Source organism: Orcinus orca, unplaced genomic scaffold (genome assembly GCF_937001465.1).
Source record: "Orcinus orca unplaced genomic scaffold, mOrcOrc1.1 scaffold_93, whole genome shotgun sequence".
In the NCBI taxonomy this organism is placed as follows: Eukaryota; Metazoa; Chordata; class Mammalia; order Artiodactyla; family Delphinidae; genus Orcinus; species Orcinus orca.
This window is the reverse complement of record NW_026043894.1, coordinates 731,900-751,510: the sequence shown is the minus strand read 5'-3', so window position 1 is coordinate 751,510 and position 19,611 is coordinate 731,900. Positions and strand designations below refer to the sequence as shown.

Sequence of the window (19,611 nt, the reverse complement as noted above, 5' to 3'; positions counted from 1 at the left end):
AGAGTGTTAGTAAAGCATCTGGAATGTTGCACCCGAGTACCAGGGGACGAGAACTGAGACATATTTGAACACGTCTCCCGATCACACGGTTGATCATACTCTGGGTTCCACATGCATGTTTTAGCTGAAGGAAGAATCCCTTAAACCTGGAGAGTTGAGACCCGTGGAATGGGTACCATGCAATATGATTTCAAAGGGTCTTCGTTTGCTCACCGAACCTCTCCAATCCTATAACTGCTGCGTTTATGCCCCTGTACACATGCTTGATTCTCTTTCGGAGACATAGCAATCCATAGGTTTTAAGATACTTACTAGTCAGGTACATTCTTAGGCGTTTAATATGGGGTGTTGAGTCCATTTCATTGAACAAGGAGTAGCACTTGTCTATTATATATTTGGCTTAAGGAACTTTATCTGTGCTCATTTAAATCTCTGGTTTTATGCAGCACCCCAACTCACCTTTCCCCTTAAGCAAGCATAAGTTGGTTTTCTAAATTTGAGACCCTGTTCTGTTTTGTAATCCAGTTCCTGTGTAGCCAAGTTTACATTCCGTGTATTAGTGATATCTTATGATGTTTCTTTTTCTGTGTGACTTATTTCAGTTAGAATCATCACACCTTAACCCACTCATTTTCTGCTACAGGCCTGTTGACATAGATTTCATTGCTGAGTGATATTGCATTGTACGTAAGTACCACAACTTCTTTATCCATTTTTCGCTTTCTGCGATATTGAACTTGTACCATAAACGAGGTTCTTGTAAACAGAGCCATCCCAAACTTTGGGGTGGCTGTGTCTTTTTTATTTTAATTTCCCTAAGCTATAGGACCATAAGTGGAATTGACCTAGGCTCTGTTGCTTTGTTTTTTAGATGTTTCAGGAAACACCATACACTCCTCCCGAGTGGCTGTTGGCAATTTACATCCCGCCCATCAGCATAACAAGGCTCCCAGTTCTCCATGGCCTGTCCTGCCTTTCTGGATTTTACACTTTTTTCAGATGGCCCTTTTGACCGGGGGGAAGTGAGACTTCATTGTAGTGCAGATTTCCTTTGCAAGCTTGCTTGGTTGGCCAAAAAGGGCGTATGCGTTTTTTCCTGAATATATTCAGGAAAAAACGCATACGCCCTTTTTGGCCAAGTGCATCATTGTGGACGTTCTGCCTCTTTTGCTATGCTTTAAATGCAATTCCAGTCTACCTCCCGATATCGGTTTCGTGCAATTCTGCCCCACTTTCAAGTCCTCTTGGCAGGCTTACTTCAGTATATTTTTGGACAATAGCTGTCATTTATAACTCTGCAGGTTTGTGAATTACAGTGCCCCTGAGCTCCTTTCTTCAACTCGCTTTCTTGTGAGCTGGCCGCAACAATGCAGGATTGCTTCAGGCCCTAATCTGGTTCCGGCACGGCACGCTGAGCTTTTGGATAATTCCTCTTCCTGGTGGGAAATGAGAGTTAAATTTGCCCGTCCAGACACCTCCAGCTAGTCTCTCATTTGTCCTCCCTATTCCTGTTCATCTTCTGCAGAAATTGCAAACTGGGCCAAACAGGAGTTTAAAGGCAGTGACTCTCCAAGTCGGGAGAGTGTTAGTAAAGCGTCTGGAATGTTGCACCCGAGTACCAGGGGTCGAAAAGTGAGACATATTGGAACACGTCTCCCGATCACATGGCTGATCATACTCTGGGTTCCACATGCATGTTTTAGCTGAAGGAAGAATCCCTTAATCCTGGAGAGTTGAGACCCGTGGAATGGGTTCCATGCAATATGACTTCAAAGGGTCTTCATTTCCTCACCGAACCTCTCCAATCCTATCACTGCTGCGTTATGCCCCTGTACACATGCTTGATTCTCTTTCGGAGACATAGCAATCCATAGGTTTTAAGATACTTACTAGTCAGCTACATTCTTAGGCGTTTAATATGTGGTGTTGAGTCCATTTCATTGAGCAAGGAGTAGCACTTGTCTGTTACATATTTGGCTTAAGGAACTTTATCTGTGCTCATTTAAATCTCTGGTTTTATGTGGCACCCCAACTCACCTTTCCCCTTAAGCAAGCATAAGTTGGTTTTCTAAATTTGAGACCCTGTTCTGTTTTGTAAACCAGTTCCTGTGTAGCCAAGTTTACATTCCGTGTATTAGTGATATCTTATGATGTTTCTTTTCCTGTGTGACTTATTTCAGTTAGAATCATCATACCTGAATCCACTCATTATGGTGCTACGGGCCTGATGACATAGATTTCATTGCTGAGTGATATTACATTGTACGTAAGTACCACAACTTCTTTATCCATTTTTCGCTTTCTGCGATATTGAACTTGTACCATAAACGAGGTTCTTGTAAACAGAGCCATCCCAAACTTTGGGGTGGCTGTGTCTTTTTGATTTTAATTTCCCTAAGCTATAGGACCATAAGTGGAAGTGCCCTAGGCTCTGTTGCTTTGTTTTTTAGATGTATCAGGAAACACCATACACTTCTCCCCAGTGGCTGTTGGCAATTTACATCCCGCCCATCAGCATAACAAGGCTCCCAGTTCTCCATGGCCTGTCCTGCCTTTCTGGATTTTACACTTTTTTCAGATGGCCCTTTTGACCGCGGGGAAGTGAGACTTCATTGTAGTGCAGATTTCCTTTGCAAGCTTGCTTGGTTGGCCAAAAAGGGCGCATGCGTTTTTTCCTGAATATTTTCAGGAAAAAACACATACGCCCTTTTTGGCCAAGTGCATCGTTGTCGACGTTCTGCCTCTTTTCCTATGCTTTAAATGCAATTTCAGTCTACCTCCTGAAATCGGTTTCCTGCAATTCTGCCCCGCTTTCAAGTCCTCTTGGCAGCCTTACTTCAGTATATTTTTGGACGATAGCTGTCATTTATAACTCTGCAGGTTTGTGAATTACAGTGCCCCTGAGCTCCTTTCTTCAACTCGTTTTCTTGTGAGCTGTCCGCAACACCGCAGGATTGCTTCAGGCCCTAATCTGGTTCCGGCACGGCACGCTGAGCCTTTGGTTAATTCCTCTTCCTGGTGGGAAATGAGAGTTAAATTTGCCCGTCCAGACACCTCCAGCTTGTCTCTCATTGGTTCTCCCTATTCCTGTTCATCTGCCGCAGAAATTGCAAACTGGGCCAAACAGGAGGTTAAAGGCACTGACTCTCCAAGTCGGGAGAGTGTTAGTAAAGCATCTGGAATGTTGCACCCGAGTACCAGGGGACGAGAACTGAGACATATTGGAACACGTCTCCCGATCACATGGTTGATCATACTCTGGGTTCCACATGCATGTTTTAGCTGAAGGAAGAATCCCTTAAACCTGGAGAGTTGAGACCCGTGGAATGGGTACCATGCAATATGATTTCAAAGGGTCTTCGTTTGCTCACCGAACCTCTCCAATCCTATCACTGCTGCGTTTATGCCCCTGTACACATGCTTGATTCTCTTTCGGAGACATAGCAATCCATAGGTTTTAAGATACTTACTAGTCAGGTACATTCTTAGGCGTTTAATATGGGGTGTTGAGTCCATTTCATTGAACAAGGAGTAGCACTTGTCTATTATATATTTGGCTTAAGGAACTTTATCTGTGCTCATTTAAATCTCTGGTTTTATGCAGCACCCCAACTCACCTTTCCCCTTAAGCAAGCATAAGTTGGTTTTCTAAATTTGAGACCCTGTTCTGTTTTGTAATCCAGTTCCTGTGTAGCCAAGTTTACATTCCGTGTATTAGTGATATCTTATGATGTTTCTTTTTCTGTGTGACTTATTTCAGTTAGAATCATCACACCTTAACCCACTCATTTTCTGCTACAGGCCTGTTGACATAGATTTCATTGCTGAGTGATATTGCATTGTACGTAAGTACCACAACTTCTTTATCCATTTTTCGCTTTCTGTGATATTGAACTTGTACCATAAACGAGGTTCTTGTAAACAGAGCCATCCCAAACTTTGGGGTGGCTGTGTCTTTTTTATTTTAATTTCCCTAAGCTATAGGACCATAAGTGGAATTGACCTAGGCTCTGTTGCTTTGTTTTTTAGATGTTTCAGGAAACACCATACACTCCTCCCGAGTGGCTGTTGGCAATTTACATCCCGCCCATCAGCATAACAAGGCTCCCAGTTCTCCATGGCCTGTCCTGCCTTTCTGGATTTTACACTTTTTTCAGATGGCCCTTTTGACCGGGGGGAAGTGAGACTTCATTGTAGTGCAGATTTCCTTTGCAAGCTTGCTTGGTTGGCCAAAAAGGGCGTATGCGTTTTTTCCTGAATATATTCAGGAAAAAACGCATACGCCCTTTTTGGCCAAGTGCATCATTGTCGACGTTCTGCCTCTTTTCCTATGCTTTAAATGCAATTCCAGTCTACTTCCTGAAATCGGTTTCCTGCAATTCTGCCCACTTTCAAGTCCTCTTACCAGGCTTACTTCAGTATATTTTTGGACGATAGCTGTCATTTATAACTCTGCAGGTTTGTGAATTACAGTGCCCCTGAGCTCCTTTCTTCAACTCGCTTTCTTGTGACCTGGCCGCAACACCGCAGGATTGCTTCAGGCCGTAATCTGGTTCCGGCACGGCACGCTGAGCCTTCGGTTAATTCCTCTTCCTGGTGCGAAATGAGAGTGAAATTTGCCCGTCCAGACACCTCCAGCTAGTCTCTCATTGGTTCTCCCTATTCCTGTTCATCTTCCGCAGAAATTGCAAACTGGGCCAAACAGGAGGTTAAAGGCACTGACTCTCCAAGTCGGGAGAGTGTTAGTAAAGCGTCTGGAATGTTGCACCCGAGTACCAGGGGTCGAAAAGTGAGACATATTGGAACACGTCTCCCGATCACACGGTTGATCATACTCTGGGTTCCACATGCATGTTTTAGCTGAAGGAAGAATCCCTTAATCCTGGAGAGTTGAGACCCGTGGAATGGGTTCCATGCAATATGACTTCAAAGGGCCTTCATTTGCTCACCGAACCTCTCCAATCCTATCACTGCTGCATTATGCCCCTGTACACATGCTTGATTCTCTTTCGGAGACATAGCAATCCATAGGTTTTAAGATACTTACTAGTCAGCTACATTCTTAGGCGTTTAATATGGGGTGTTGAGTCCATTTCATTGAGCAAGGAGTAGCACTTGTCTGTTACATATTTGGCTTAAGGAACTTTATCTGTGCTCATTTAAATCTCTGGTTTTATGCAGCGCCCCAACTCACCTTTCCCCTTAAGCAAGCATAAGTTGGTTTTCTAAATTTGAGACCCTGTTCTGTTTTGTAAACCAGTTCCTGTGTAGCCAAGTTTACATTCCGTGTATTACTGATATCTTATGATGTTTCTTTTTCTTGTGACTTATTGCAGTTAGAATCATCATACCTGAATCCACTCATTATGCTGCTACGGGCCTGATGACATAGATTTCATTGCTGAGTGATATTGCATTGTACATAAGTACCAAAACTTCTTTATCCATTTTTCACTTTCTGCGATATTGAACTTGTGCCGTAAACGAGGTTCTTGTAAACAGAGCCGTCCCAAACTTTGGGGTGGCTGTGTCTTTTTGATTTTAATTTCCCTAAGCTATAGGACCATAAGTGGAAGTGCCCTAGGCTCTGTTGCTTTGTTTCTTAGATGTTTCAGGAAACACCATACACTTCTCCCGAGTGGCTGTTGGCAATTTACATCCCACCCGTCAGCATAACAAGGCTCCCAGTTCTCCATGGCCTGTCCTGCCTTTCTGGATTTTACACTTTTTTCAGATGGCCCTTTTGACCGGGGGGAAGTGAGACTTCATTGTAGTGCAGATTTCCTTTGCAAGCTTGCTTGGTTGGCCAAAAAGGGCGTATGCGTTTTTTCCTGAATATATTCAGGAAAAAACGCATACGCCCTTTTTGGCCAAGTGCATCATTGTCGACGTTCTGCCTCTTTTCCTATGCTTTAAATGCAATTCCAGTCTACCTCCTGAAATCGGTTTCCTGCAATTCTGCCCCACTTTCAAGTCCTCTTGCCAGGCTTACTTCAGTATATTTTTGGACAATAGCTGTCATTTATAACTCTGCAGGTTTGTGAATTACAGTGCCCCTGAGCTCCTTTCTTCAACTCGCTTTCTTGTGACCTGGCCGCAACACCGCAGGATTGCTTCAGGCCGTAATCTGGTTCCGGCACGGCACGCTGAGCCTTCGGTTAATTCCTCTTCCTGGTGCGAAATGAGAGTGAAATTTGCCCGTCCAGACACCTCCAGCTAGTCTCTCATTGGTTCTCCCTATTCCTGTTCATCTTCCGCAGAAATTGCAAACTGGGCCAAACAGGAGGTTAAAGGCACTGACTCTCCAAGTCGGGAGAGTGTTAGTAAAGCGTCTGTAATGTTGCACCCGAGTACCAGGGGACGAAAACTGAGACATATTGGAACACGTCTCCCGATCACATGGTTGATCATACTCTGGGTTCCACATTCATGATTTAGCTGAAGGAAGAATCCCTTAAACATGGAGCGTTGAGACCCGTGGAATGGGTACCATGAAATATGACTTCAAAGGGTCTTCATTTGCTCACCGAACATCTCCAATCCTATCACTGCTGCGTTTATGCCCCTGTATACACGCTTGATTCTCTTTCAGAGACATAGCAATCCATAGGTTTTAAGATACTAATCAGGTACATTATTAGGCGTTTAATATGGGGTGTTGAGTCCATTTCGTTGAGCAAGGAGTAGCTCTTGTCTATTACATATTTGGCTTAAGGAACTTTATCTGTGCTCATTTCAGTCTCTGGTTTTATGCAGCACCCCAACTCACCTTTCCCCTTAAGAAAGCATAAGTTGGTTTTCTAAATTTGAGACCCTGTTCTGTTTTGTAATCCAGTTCTGTGTAGCCAAGTTTACATTCCGTGTATTAGTGATATCTTATGATGTTTCTTTTTCTGTGTGACTTATTTCAGTTAGAATCATCATACCTGAATCCACTCATTATGCTGCTACGGGCCTCATGACATAGATGTCAATGCTGAATGATATTGCATTGTACATAAGTACCACAAATTCTTTATCCATTTTTCGCTTTCTGCGATATTGAACTTGTACCGTAAACGAGGTTCTTGTAAACAGAGGCGTCCCAAATTTTTGGGTGGCTGTGTCTTTTTGATTTTAATTTCCCTAAGCTATACGACCATAAGTGGAAGTGCCCTAGGCTCTGTTGCTTTGTTTTTTAGATGTTTCAGGAAACACCATACACTTCTCCCGAGTGGCTGTTGGCAATTTACATCCCGCCCATCAGCATAACAAGGCTCCCAGTTCTCCATGGCCTGTCCTGTCTTTCTGGATTTTACACTTTTTTCAGATGGCCCTTTGGACCAGGGGGAAGTGAGACTTCATTGTAGTGCAGATTTCGTTTGCAAGCTTGCTTGGTTGGCCAAAAAGGACGTATGCGTTTTTTCCTGAATATATTCAGGAAGAAACGCCTACGTCCTTTTTGGCCAAGTGCATCATTGTCGACGTTCTTCCTCTTTTCCTATGCTTTAAATGCAATTCCAGTCCTCCTCCTGAAATCGGTTTCCTGCAATTCTGCCCCACTTTCAAGTCCTCTTGGCAGCCTTCCTTCAGTATATTTTTGGACGATAGCTGTCATTTATACCTCGGCAGGTTTGTGAATTACAGTGCCCCTGAGCTCCTTTCTTCAACTCGCTTTCTTGTGAGCTGGCCGCAACACCGCAGGATTGCTTCAGGCCCTAATCTGGTTCCGGCACGGCACGCTGAGCCTTTGGTTAATTCCTCTTCCTGGTGGGAAATGAGAGTTAAATTTGCCCGTCCAGACACCTCCAGCTAGTCTCTCATTGGTTCTCCCTATTCCTGTTCATCTGCCGCAGAAATTGCAAACTGGGCCAAACAGGAGGTTAAAGGCACTGACTCTCCAAGTCGGGAGAGTGTTAGTAAAGCATCTGGAATGTTGCACCCGAGTACCAGGGGACGAGAACTGAGACATATTTGAACACGTCTCCCGATCACACGGTTGATCATACTCTGGGTTCCACATGCATGTTTTAGCTGAAGGAAGAATCCCTTAAACCTGGAGAGTTGAGACCCGTGGAATGGGTACCATGCAATATGATTTCAAAGGGTCTTCGTTTGCTCACCGAAACTCTCCAATCCTATCACTGCTGCGTTTATGCCCCTGTACACATGCTTGATTCTCTTTCGGAGACATAGCAATCCATAGGTTTTAAGGTACTTACTAGTCAGCTACATTCTTAGGCGTTTAATATGGGGTGTTGAGTCCATTTCATTGAACAATGAGTAGCACTTGTCTATTATATATTTGGCTTAAGGAACTTTATCTGTGCTCATTTAAATCTCTGGTTTTATGCAGCACCCCAACTCACCTTTCCCCTTAAGCAAGCATAAGTTGGTTTTCTAAATTTGAGACCCTGTTCTGTTTTGTAATCCAGTTCCTGTGTAGCCAAGTTTACATTCCGTGTATTAGTGATATCTTATGATGTTTCTTTTTCTGTGTGACTTATTTCAGTTAGAATCATCACACCTTAACCCACTCATTTTCTGCTACAGGCCTGTTGACATAGATTTCATTGCTGAGTGATATTGCATTGTACGTAAGTACCACAACTTCTTTATCCATTTTTCGCTTTCTGCGATATTGAACTTGTACCATAAACGAGGTTCTTGTAAACAGAGCCATCCCAAACTTTGGGGTGGCTGTGTCTTTTTTATTTTAATTTCCCTAAGCTATAGGACCATAAGTGGAATTGACCTAGGCTCTGTTGCTTTGTTTTTTAGATGTTTCAGGAAACACCATACACTCCTCCCGAGTGGCTGTTGGCAATTTACATCCCGCCCATCAGCATAACAAGGCTCCCAGTTCTCCATGGCCTGTCCTGCCTTTCTGGATTTTACACTTTTTTCAGATGGCCCTTTTGACCGGGGGGAAGTGAGACTTCATTGTAGTGCAGATTTCCTTTGCAAGCTTGCTTGGTTGGCCAAAAAGGGCGTATGCGTTTTTTCCTGAATATATTCAGGAAAAAACGCATACGCCCTTTTTGGCCAAGTGCATCATTGTCGACGTTCTGCCTCTTTTCCTATGCTTTAAATGCAATTCCAGTCTACCTCCTGAAATCGGTTTCCTGCAATTCTGCCCCACTTTCAAGTCCTCTTGCCAGGCTTACTTCAGTATATTTTTGGACGATAGCTGTCATTTATAACTCTGCAGGTTTGTGAATTACAGTGCCCCTGAGCTCCTTTCTTCAACTCGCTTTCTTGTGACCTGGCCGCAACACCGCAGGATTGCTTCAGGCCGTAATCTGGTTCCGGCACGGCACGCTGAGCCTTCGGTTAATTCCTCTTCCTGGTGCGAAATGAGAGTGAAATTTGCCCGTCCAGACACCTCCAGCTAGTCTCTCATTGGTTCTCCCTATTCCTGTTCATCTTCCGCAGAAATTGCAAACTGGGCCAAACAGGAGGTTAAAGGCACTGACTCTCCAAGTCGGGAGAGTGTTAGTAAAGCGTCTGTAATGTTGCACCCGAGTACCAGGGGACGAAAACTGAGACATATTGGAACACGTCTCCCGATCACATGGTTGATCATACTCTGGGTTCCACATTCATGATTTAGCTGAAGGAAGAATCCCTTAAACATGGAGCGTTGAGACCCGTGGAATGGGTACCATGAAATATGACTTCAAAGGGTCTTCATTTGCTCACCGAACCTCTCCAATCTTTTCACTGCTGCGTTTATGCCCCTGTATACACGCTTGATTCTCTTTCAGAGACATAGCAATCCATAGGTTTTAAGATACTAGTCAGGTACATTATTAGGCGTTTAATATGGGGTGTTGAGTCCATTTCATTGAGCAAGGAGTAGCACTTGTCTGTTACATATTTGGCTTAAGGAACTTTATCTGTGCTCATTTAAATCTCTGGTTTTATGCAGCGCCCCAACTCACCTTTCCCCTTAAGCAAGCATAAGTTGGTTTTCTAAATTTGAGACCCTGTTCTGTTTTGTAAACCAGTTCCTGTGTAGCCAAGTTTACATTCCGTGTATTACTGATATCTTATGATGTTTCTTTTTCTTGTGACTTATTGCAGTTAGAATCATCATACCTGAATCCACTCATTATGCTGCTACGGGCCTGATGACATAGATTTCATTGCTGAGTGATATTGCATTGTACATAAGTACCAAAACTTCTTTATCCATTTTTCACTTTCTGCGATATTGAACTTGTGCCGTAAACGAGGTTCTTGTAAACAGAGCCGTCCCAAACTTTGGGGTGGCCTTGTCTTTTTGATTTTAATTTCCCTAAGCTATAGAACCATAAGTGGAAGTGCCCTAGGCTCTGTTGCTTTGTTTCTTAGATGTTTCAGGAAACACCATACACTTCTCCCGAGTGGCTGTTGGCAATTTACATCCCACCCATCAGCATAACAAGGCTCCCAGTTCTCCATGGCCTGTCCTGCCTTTCTGGATTTTACACTTTTTTCAGATGGCCCTTTTTACCAGGGGGAAGTGAGACTTCATTGTAGTGCAGATTTCCTTTGCAAGCTTGCTTGGTTGGTCAAAAAGTGCGTATTCGTTTTTTCCTGAATATATTCAGGAAAAAACGCATACGCCCCTTTTGTCCAAGTGCATCATTGTCGACGTTCTGCCTCTTTTCCTATGCTTTAAATGCAATTCCAGTCTACCTCCTCATATCGGCTTCCTGCAATTCTGCCCCGCTTTCAAGTCCTCTTGGCAGCCTTACTTCAGTATATTTTTGGACGATAGCTTTCATTTATAACTCTGCAGGTTTGTGAATTACAGTGCCCCTGAGCTCCTTTCTTCAACTCGCTTTCTTGTGAGCTGGCCGCAACACCGCAGGATTGCTTCAGGCCCTAATCTGGTTCCGGCATGGCACGCTGAGCCTTTGGTTAATTCCTCTTCCTGGTGGGAAATGAGAGTTAAATTTGCCCGTCCAGACACCTCCAGCTAGTCTCTCATTGGTCCTCACTATTCCTGTTCATCTTCCACAGAAATTGCAAACTTGGCCAAACAGGAGGTTAAAGGCACTGACTCTCCAAGTCGGGAGAGTGTTAGTAAAGCATCTGGAATGTTGCACCCGAGTACCAGGGGACGGGAACTGAGACATATTTGAACACATCTCCCGATCACACGGTTGATCATACTCTGGGTTCCACATGCGTGTTTTAGCTGAAGGAAGAATCCCTTAAACCTGGAGAGTTGAGACCCGTCGAATAGGTACCATGCAATATGACTTCAAAGGGTCTTCGTTTGCTCACCGAACCTCTCCAATCCTATCACTGCTGCGTTTATGCCCCTGTACACATGCTTGATTCTCTTTTGGAGACATAGCAATCCATAGGTTTTAAGATACTTACTAGTCAGGTACATACTTAGGCGTTTAATATGGGGTGTTGAGTCCATCTCGTTGAGCAAGGAGTAGCTCTTGTCTATTCCATATTTGGCTTAAGGAACTTTATCTGTGCTCATTTCAATCTCTGGTTTTATGCAGCACCCCAACTCAACTTTCCCCTTAAGCAAGCATAAGTTGGTTTTCTAAATTTGAGACCCTGTTCTGTTTTGTAATCCAGTTCCTGTGTAGCCAAGTTTACATTCCGTGTATTAATGATATCTTATGATGTTTCTTTTTCTGTGTGACTTATTTCAGTTAGAATCATCATACCTGAATCCACTCATTATGCTGCTACGGGCCTGATGACATAGATTTCATTGCTGAGTGATATTGCATTGTACGTAAGTACCACAACTTCTTTATCCATTTTTCACTTTCTGCGATATTGAACTTGTACCGTAAACGAGGTTCTTGTAAACAGAGCCGTTCCAAACTTTGGGGTGGCTGTGTCTTTTTGATTTTAATTTCCCTAAGCTATAGGACCATAAGTGGAAGTGCCCTAGGCTCTGTTGCTTTGTTTTTTAGATGTTTCAGGAAACACCATACACTTCTCCCGAGTGGCTGTTGGCAATTTACATCCCACTCATCAGCATAACCAGGCTCCCAGTTCTCCATGGCCTGTCCTGCCTTTCTGGATTTTACACTTTTTTCAGATGGCCCTTTTTACCAGGGGGAAGTGAGACTTCATTGTAGTGCAGATTTCCTTTGCAAGCTTGCTTGGTTGGCCAAAAAGGGCGTATGCGTTTTTTCCTGAATATATTCAGGAAAAAACGCATACGCCCTTTTTGTTCAAGTGCATCATTGTGGACGTTCTGCCTCTTTTCCTATGCTTTAAATGCAATTCCAGTCTACCTCCTGAAATCGGTTTCCTGCAATTCTGCCCCGCTTTCAAGTCCTCTTGGCAGCCTTACTTCAGTATATTTTTGGACGATAGCTGTCATTTATAACTCTGCAGGTTTGTGAATTACAGTGCCCCTGAGCTCCTTTCTTCAACTCGCTTTCTTGTGAGCTGCCCGCAACACCGCAGGATTGCTTCAGGCCCTAATCTGGTTCTGGCACGGGATGCTGAGCCTTTGGTTAATTCCTCTTCCTGGTGGGAAATGAGAGTTAAATTTGCCTGTCCAGACACCTCCAGCTAGTCTCTCATTGGTCCTCACTATTCCTGTTCATCTTCCACAGAAATTGCAAACTTGGCCAAACAGGAGGTTAAAGGCACTGACTCTCCAAGTCGGGAGAGTGTTAGTAAAGCATCTGGAATGTTGCACCCGAGTACCAGGGGATGGGAACTGAGACATATTTGAACACATCTCCCGATCACACGGTTGATCATACTCTGGGTTCCACATGCGTGTTTTAGCTGAAGGAAGAATCCCTTAAACCTGGAGAGTTGAGACCCGTCGAATAGGTACCATGCAATATGACTTCAAAGGGTCTTCATTTGCTCACCGAACCTCTCCAATCCTATCACTGCTGCCTTTATGTCCCTGTACACACGCTTGATTCTCTTTTGGAGACATAGCAATCCATAGGTTTTAAGATACTTACTAGTCAGGTACATACTTAGGCGTTTAATATGGGGTGTTGAGTCCATCTCGTTGAGCAAGGAGTAGGTCTTGTCTATTCCATATTTGGCTTAAGGAACTTTATCTGTGCTCATTTCAATCTCTGGTTTTATGCAGCACCCCAACTCACCTTTCCCCTTAAGCAAGCATAAGTTGGTTTTCTAAATTTGAGACCTTATTCTGTTTTGTAACTCTGTTCCTGTGTAGCAAGTTTACATTCCGTGTATTAGTGATATCTTATGATGTTTCTTTTTCTGTGTGACTTATTTCAGTTAGAATCATCATACCTGAATCCACTCATTATGCTGCTATGGGCCTGATCACATAGATTTCATTGCTGAGTGATATTGCATTGTACGTAAATACGACAAATTCTTTATCCATTTTTCACTTTCTGCGATATTGAACTTGTACCATAAACGAGGTTCTTGTAAACATAGCCGTCCCAAACTTTTGGGTGGCTGTGTCTTTTTGATTTTAATTTCCCTAAGCTATAGGACCATAAGTGGAAGTGCCCTAGGCTCTGTTGCTTTGTTTCTTAGAACTTTCAGGAAACACCATACACTTCTCCCCAGTGGCTGTTGGCAATTTACATCCCGCCCATCAGCATAACAAGGCTCCAAGTTCTCCATGGCCAGTCCTGCCTTTCTGGATTTTACACATTTTTCAGATGGCCCTTGTGACCCGGGGGAAGTGAGACATCATTTTAGTGCAGATTTCCTTTGCAAGCTTGCTTAGTTGGCCAAAAAGCGCGTATGCATTTTTTCCTGAATATATTCAGGAAAAAATGCATACGCCCTTTTAGGCCAAGTGCATCATTGTGGACTGTCGGCCTCTTTTCCTATGCTTTAAAGGCAATTCCAGTCTACCTCCTGAAATCGGTTTCCTGCAATTCTGCCCCGCATTCAAGTCCTCTTGGCAGCCTTACTTCAGTATATTTTTGGACAATAGCTGTCATTTATAACTCTGCAGGTTTGTGAATTACAGTGCCCCTGAGCTCCTTTCTTCAACTCGCTTTCTTGTGAGCTGCCCGCAACACCGCAGGATTGCTTCAGGCCCTAATCTGGTTCCGGCATGGCACGCTGAGTCTTTGTTTAATTCCTCTTCCTGGTGGGAAATGAGAGTTAAATTTGCCCGTCTAGACACCTCCAGCTAGTCTCTCATTGGTCCTCCCTATTCCTGTTCATGTTCCGCAGAAATTGCAAACTGGGCCAAAGAGGAGGTTAAAAGCACTGACTCTCCAAGTCGGGAGAGTGTTAGTAAAGCGTCTGGAATGTTGCACCCTAGTACCAGGGGACGGGAACTGAGACATATTTGAACACGTCTCCCTATCACACGGTTGATCATACTCTGGGTTCCATATGCATGTTTTAGCTGAAGGAAGAATCCCTTAAACCTGGAGAGTTGAGACCCGTGGAATGGGTACCATGCAATATGACTTCAAAGGGTCTTCATTTGCTCACCGAACCTCTCCAATCCTATCACTGCTGCGTTTATGCCCCTGTACACACGCTTGATTCTCTTTCGGAGACATAGCAATCCATGGGTTTTAAGATACTTACTAGTCACGTACATACTTAGGCATTTAATACGGGGTGTTGAGTCCATTTCGTTGAGCAAGGAGTAGCTCTTTTCTATTCCATATTTGGCTTAAGGAACTTTATCTGTGCTCATTTCAATCTCTGGTTTTATGCAGCACCCCAACTCAACTTTCCCCTTAAGCAAGCATAAGTTGGTTTTCTAAATTTGAGACCCTGTTCTGTTTTGTAATCCAGTTCCTGTGTAGCCAAGTTTACATTCCGTGTATTAGTGATATCTTATGATGTTTCTTTTTCTGTGTGACTTATTTCAGTTAGAATCATCATACCTGAATCCACTCATTATGCTGCTATGGGCCTGATGACATAGATTTCATTGCTGAGTGATATTGCTTTGTACGTAAATACGACAACTTCTTTATCCATTTTTCACACTCTGCGATATTGAACTTGTACCATAAATGAGGTTCTTGTAAACATAGCCGTCCCAAACTTTTGGGTGGCTGTGTCCTTTTGATTTTAATTTCCCTAAGCTATAGGACCATAAGTGGAAGTGCCCTAGGCTCTGTTGCTTTGTTTTTTAGATGTTTCAGGAAACACCATACACTTCTCCCCAGTGGCTGTTGGCAATTTACATCCCGCCCATCAGCATAACAAGGCTCCAAGTTCTCCATGGCCAGTCCTGCCTTTCTGGATTTTACACATTTTTCAGATGGCCCTTGTGACCCTGGGGAAGTGAGACATCATTTTAGTGCAGATTTCCTTTGCAAGCTTGCTTAGTTGGCCAAAAAGCGCGTATGCATTTTTTCCTGAATATATTCAGGAAAAAATGCATACGCCCTTTTAGGCCTAGTGCATCATTGTGGACGTTCGGCCTCTTTTCCTATGCTTTAAAGGCAATTCCAGTCTACCTCCTGAAATCGGTTTCCTGCAATTCTGCCCCGCATTCAAGTCCTCTTGGCAGCCTTACTTCAGTATATTTTTGGACGATAGCTGTCATTTATAACTCTGCAGGTTTGTGAATTACAGTGCCCCTGAGCTCCTTTCTTCAACTCGCTTTCTTGTGAGCTGCCCGCAACACCGCAGGATTGCTTCAGGCCCTAATCTGGTTCCGGCACGGCACGCTGAGTCTTTGTTTAATTCCTCTTCCTGGTGGGAAATGAGAGTTAAATTTGCCCGTCCAGACACCTCCAGCTAGTCTCTCATTGGTTCTCCCTATTCCTGTTCATGTTCCCCAGAAATTGCAAACTGGGCCAAAGAGGAGGTTAAAAGCACTGACTCTCCAAGTCGGGAGAGTGTTAGTAAAGCATCTGGAATGTTGCACCCGAGTACCAGGGGACGGGAACTGAGACATATTTGAACACATCTCCCTATCACACGGTTGATCATACTCTGGGTTCCACATGCATGTTTTAGCTGAAGGAAGAATCCCTTAAACCTGGAGAGTTGAGACCCGTGGAATGGGTACCATGCAATATGACTTCAAAGGGTCTTCATTTGCTCACTGAACCTCTCCAATCCTATCACTGCTGCGTTTATGCCCCTGTACACATGCTTGATTCTCTTTCGGAGACATAGCAATCCATGGGTTTTAAGATACTTACTAGTCACGTACATACTTAGACATTTAATACGGTGTGTTGAGTCCATTTCGTTGAGCAAGGAGTAGCACTTGTCTATTCCATATTTGGCTTAAGGAACTTTAACTGTGCTCATTTCAATCTCTGGTTTTATGCAGCACCCCAACTCAACTTTCCCCTTAAGCAAGCATAAGTTGGTTTTCTAAATTTGAGACCCTGTTCTGTTTTGTAATCCAGTTCCTGTGTAGCCAAGTTTACATTCCGTGTATTAGTGATATCTTATGATGTTTCTTTTTCTGTGTGACTTATTTCAGTTAGAATCATAATACCTGAATCCACTCATTATGCTGTTACGGGCCTGATGACATAGATTTCATTGCTGAGTGATATTGCATTGTACGTAAGTACCACAAATTCTTTATCCATTTTTCACTTTCTGCGATATTGAACTTGTACCGTAAATGAGGTTCTTGTAAACAGAGCCGTTCCAAACTTTGGGGTGGCTGTGTCTTTTTGATTTTAATTTCCCTAAGTTATAGGACCATAAGTGGAAGTGCCCTAGGCTCTGTTGCTTTGTTTTTTAGATGTTTCAGGAAACACCATACACTTCTCCGGAGTGGCTGTTGGCAATTTACATCCCACTCATCAGCATAACCAGGCTCCCAGTTCTCCATGGCCTGTCCTGCCTTTCTGGATTTTACACTTTTTTCAGATGGCCCTTTTGACCAGGGGGAAGTGAGACTTCATTGTAGTGCAGATTTCCTTTGCAAGCTTGCTTGGTTGGCCAAAAAGGGCGTATGCGTTTTTTCCTGAATATATTCAGGAAAAAACGCATACGCCCTTTTAGTTCAAGTGCATCATTGTGGACGTTCTGCCTCTTTTCCTATGCTTTAAATGCAATTCCAGTCTACCTCCTGAAATCGGTTTCCTGCAATTCTGCCCCGCTTTCAAGTCCTCTTGGCAGCCTTACTTCAGTATATTTTTGGACGATAGCTGTCATTTATAACTCTGCAGGTTTGTGAATTACAGTGCCCCTGAGCTCCTTTCTTCAACTCGCTTTCTTGTGAGCTGCCCGCAACACCGCAGGATTGCTTCAGGCCCTAATCTGGTTCTGGCACGGGATGCTGAGCCTTTGGTTAATTCCTCTTCCTGGTGGGAAATGAGAGTTAAATTTGCCTGTCCAGACACCTCCAGCTAGTCTCTCATTGGTCCTCACTATTCCTGTTCATCTTCCAGAGAAATTGCAAACTTGGCCAAACAGGAGGTTAAAGGCACTGACTCTCCAAGTCGGGAGAGTGTTAGTAAAGCATCTGGAATGTTGCACCCGAGTACCAGGGGACGGGAACTGAGACATATTTGAACACATCTCCCGATCACACGGTTGATCATACTCTGGGTTCCACATGCGTGTTTTAGCTGAAGGAAGAATCCCTTAAACCTGGAGAGTTGAGACCCGTCGAATAGGTACCATGCAATATGACTTCAAAGGGTCTTCATTTGCTCACCGAACCTCTCCAATCCTATCACTGCTGCGTTTATGCCCCTGTACACACGCTTGATTCTCTTTTGGAGACATAGCAATCCATAGGTTTTAAGATACTTACTAGTCAGGTACATACTTAGGCGTTTAATATGGGGTGTTGAGTCCATCTCGTTGAGCAAGGAGTAGCTCTTGTCTATTACATATTTGGCTTAAGGAACTTTATCTGTGCTCATTTCAATGTCTGGTTTTATGCAGCACCCCAACTCACCTTTCCTCTTAAGCAAGCATAAGTTGGTTTTCTAAATTTGAGACCTTATTCTGTTTTGTAACTCTGTTCCTGTGTAGCAAGTTTACATTCCGTTTATTAGTGATATCTTATGATGTTTCTTTTTCTGTGTGACTTATTTCAGTTAGAATCATCATACCTGAATCCACTCATTATGCTGCTATGGGCCTGATGACATAGATTTCATTGCTGAGTGATATTGCATTGTACGTAAATACGACAAATTCTTTATCCATTTTTCACTTTCTGCGATATTGAACATGTACCATAAACGAGGTTCTTGTAAACATAGCCGTCCCAAACTTTTGGGTGGCTGTGTCTTTTTGATTTTAATTTCCCTAAGCTATAGGACCATAAGTGGAAGTGCCCTAGGCTCTGTTGCTTTGTTTCTTAGAACTTTCAGGAAACACCATACACTTCTCCCCAGTGGCTGTTGGCAATTTATATCCCGCCCATCAGCATAACAAGGCTCCAAGTTCTCCATGGCCAGTCCTGCCTTTCTGGATTTTACACATTTTTCAGATGGCCCTTGTGACCCGGGGGAAGTGAGACTTCATTTTAGTGCAGATATCCTTTGCAAGCTTGCTTAGTTGGCCAAAAAGGGCGTATGCGTTTTTTCCTGAATATATTCAGGAAAAAATGCATACGCCCTTTTAGGCCAAGTGCATCATTGTGGACGTTCGGCCTCTTTTCCTATGCTTTAAATGCAATTCCAGTCTACCTCCTGAAATCGGTTTCCTGCAATTCTGCCCCGCATTCAAGTTCTCTTGGTAGCCTTACTACAGTATATTTTTGGACGATAGCTGTCATTTATAACTCTGCAGGTTTGTGAATTACAGTGCCCCTGAGCTCCTTTCTTCAACTCGCTTTCTTCTGAGCTGCCCGCAACACCGCAGGATTGCTTCAGGCCCTAATCTGGTTCCGGCACGGCACGCTGAGTCTTTGTTTAATTCCTCTTCCTGGTGGGAAATGAGAGTTAAATTTGCCCGTCCAGACACCTCCAGCTAGTCTCCAATTGGTCCTCCCTATTCCTGTTCATGTTCCGCAGAAATTGCAAACTGGGCCAAAGAGGAGGTGAAAAGCACTGACTCTCCAAGTCGGGAGAGTGTTAGTTAAGCGTCTGGAATGTTGCACCCGAGTACCAGGGGACGAGAACTGAGACATATTTGAACACGTCTCCCTATCACACGGTTGATCATACTCTGGGTTCCACATGCATGTTTTAGCTGAAGGAAGAATCCCTTAAACCTGGAGAGTTGAGACCCGTGGAATGGGTACCATGCAATATGACTTCAAAGGGTCTTCATTTGCTCACCGAACCTCTCCAATCCTATCACTGCTGCGTTTATGTCCCTGTACACACGTTTGATTCTCTTTCGGAGACATAGCAATCCATGGGTTTTAAGATACTTACTAGTCACGTACATACTTAGGCGTTTAATATGGGGTGTTGAGTCCATTTCGTTGAGCAAGGAGTAGCTCTTGTCTATTCCATATTTGGCTTAAGGAACTTTATCTGTGCTCATTTCAATCTCTGGTTTTATGCAGCACCCCAACTCAACTTTCCCCTTAAGCAAGCATAAGTTGGTTTTCTAAATTTGAGACCCTGTTCTGTTTTGTAATCCAGTTCCTGTGTAGCCAAGTTTACATTCCGTGTATTAGTGATATCTTATGATGTTTCTTTTTCTGTGTGACTTATTTCAGTTAGAATCATCATACCTGAATCCACTCATTATGCTGCTACGGGCCTGATGACATAGATTTCATTGCTG

At 43.6% G+C, this 19,611-nt stretch overlaps 1 long non-coding RNA gene across 3 annotated transcripts in view; it reads left to right on the top strand.

The window, feature by feature from the left end:
- Window positions 1–14,855: 14,855 nt before the first annotated feature.
- LOC125963349 (uncharacterized) overlaps window positions 14,856–19,611 on the top strand; it is a 344,783-nt gene continuing 340,027 nt past the window's right edge. For all 3 annotated transcript variants that reach the window (XR_007475180.1, XR_007475184.1, XR_007475187.1), the window contains exon 1: window positions 14,856–14,886. This is a non-coding gene — a long non-coding RNA (uncharacterized LOC125963349). The remainder of the gene's footprint in view (window positions 14,887–19,611) is intronic.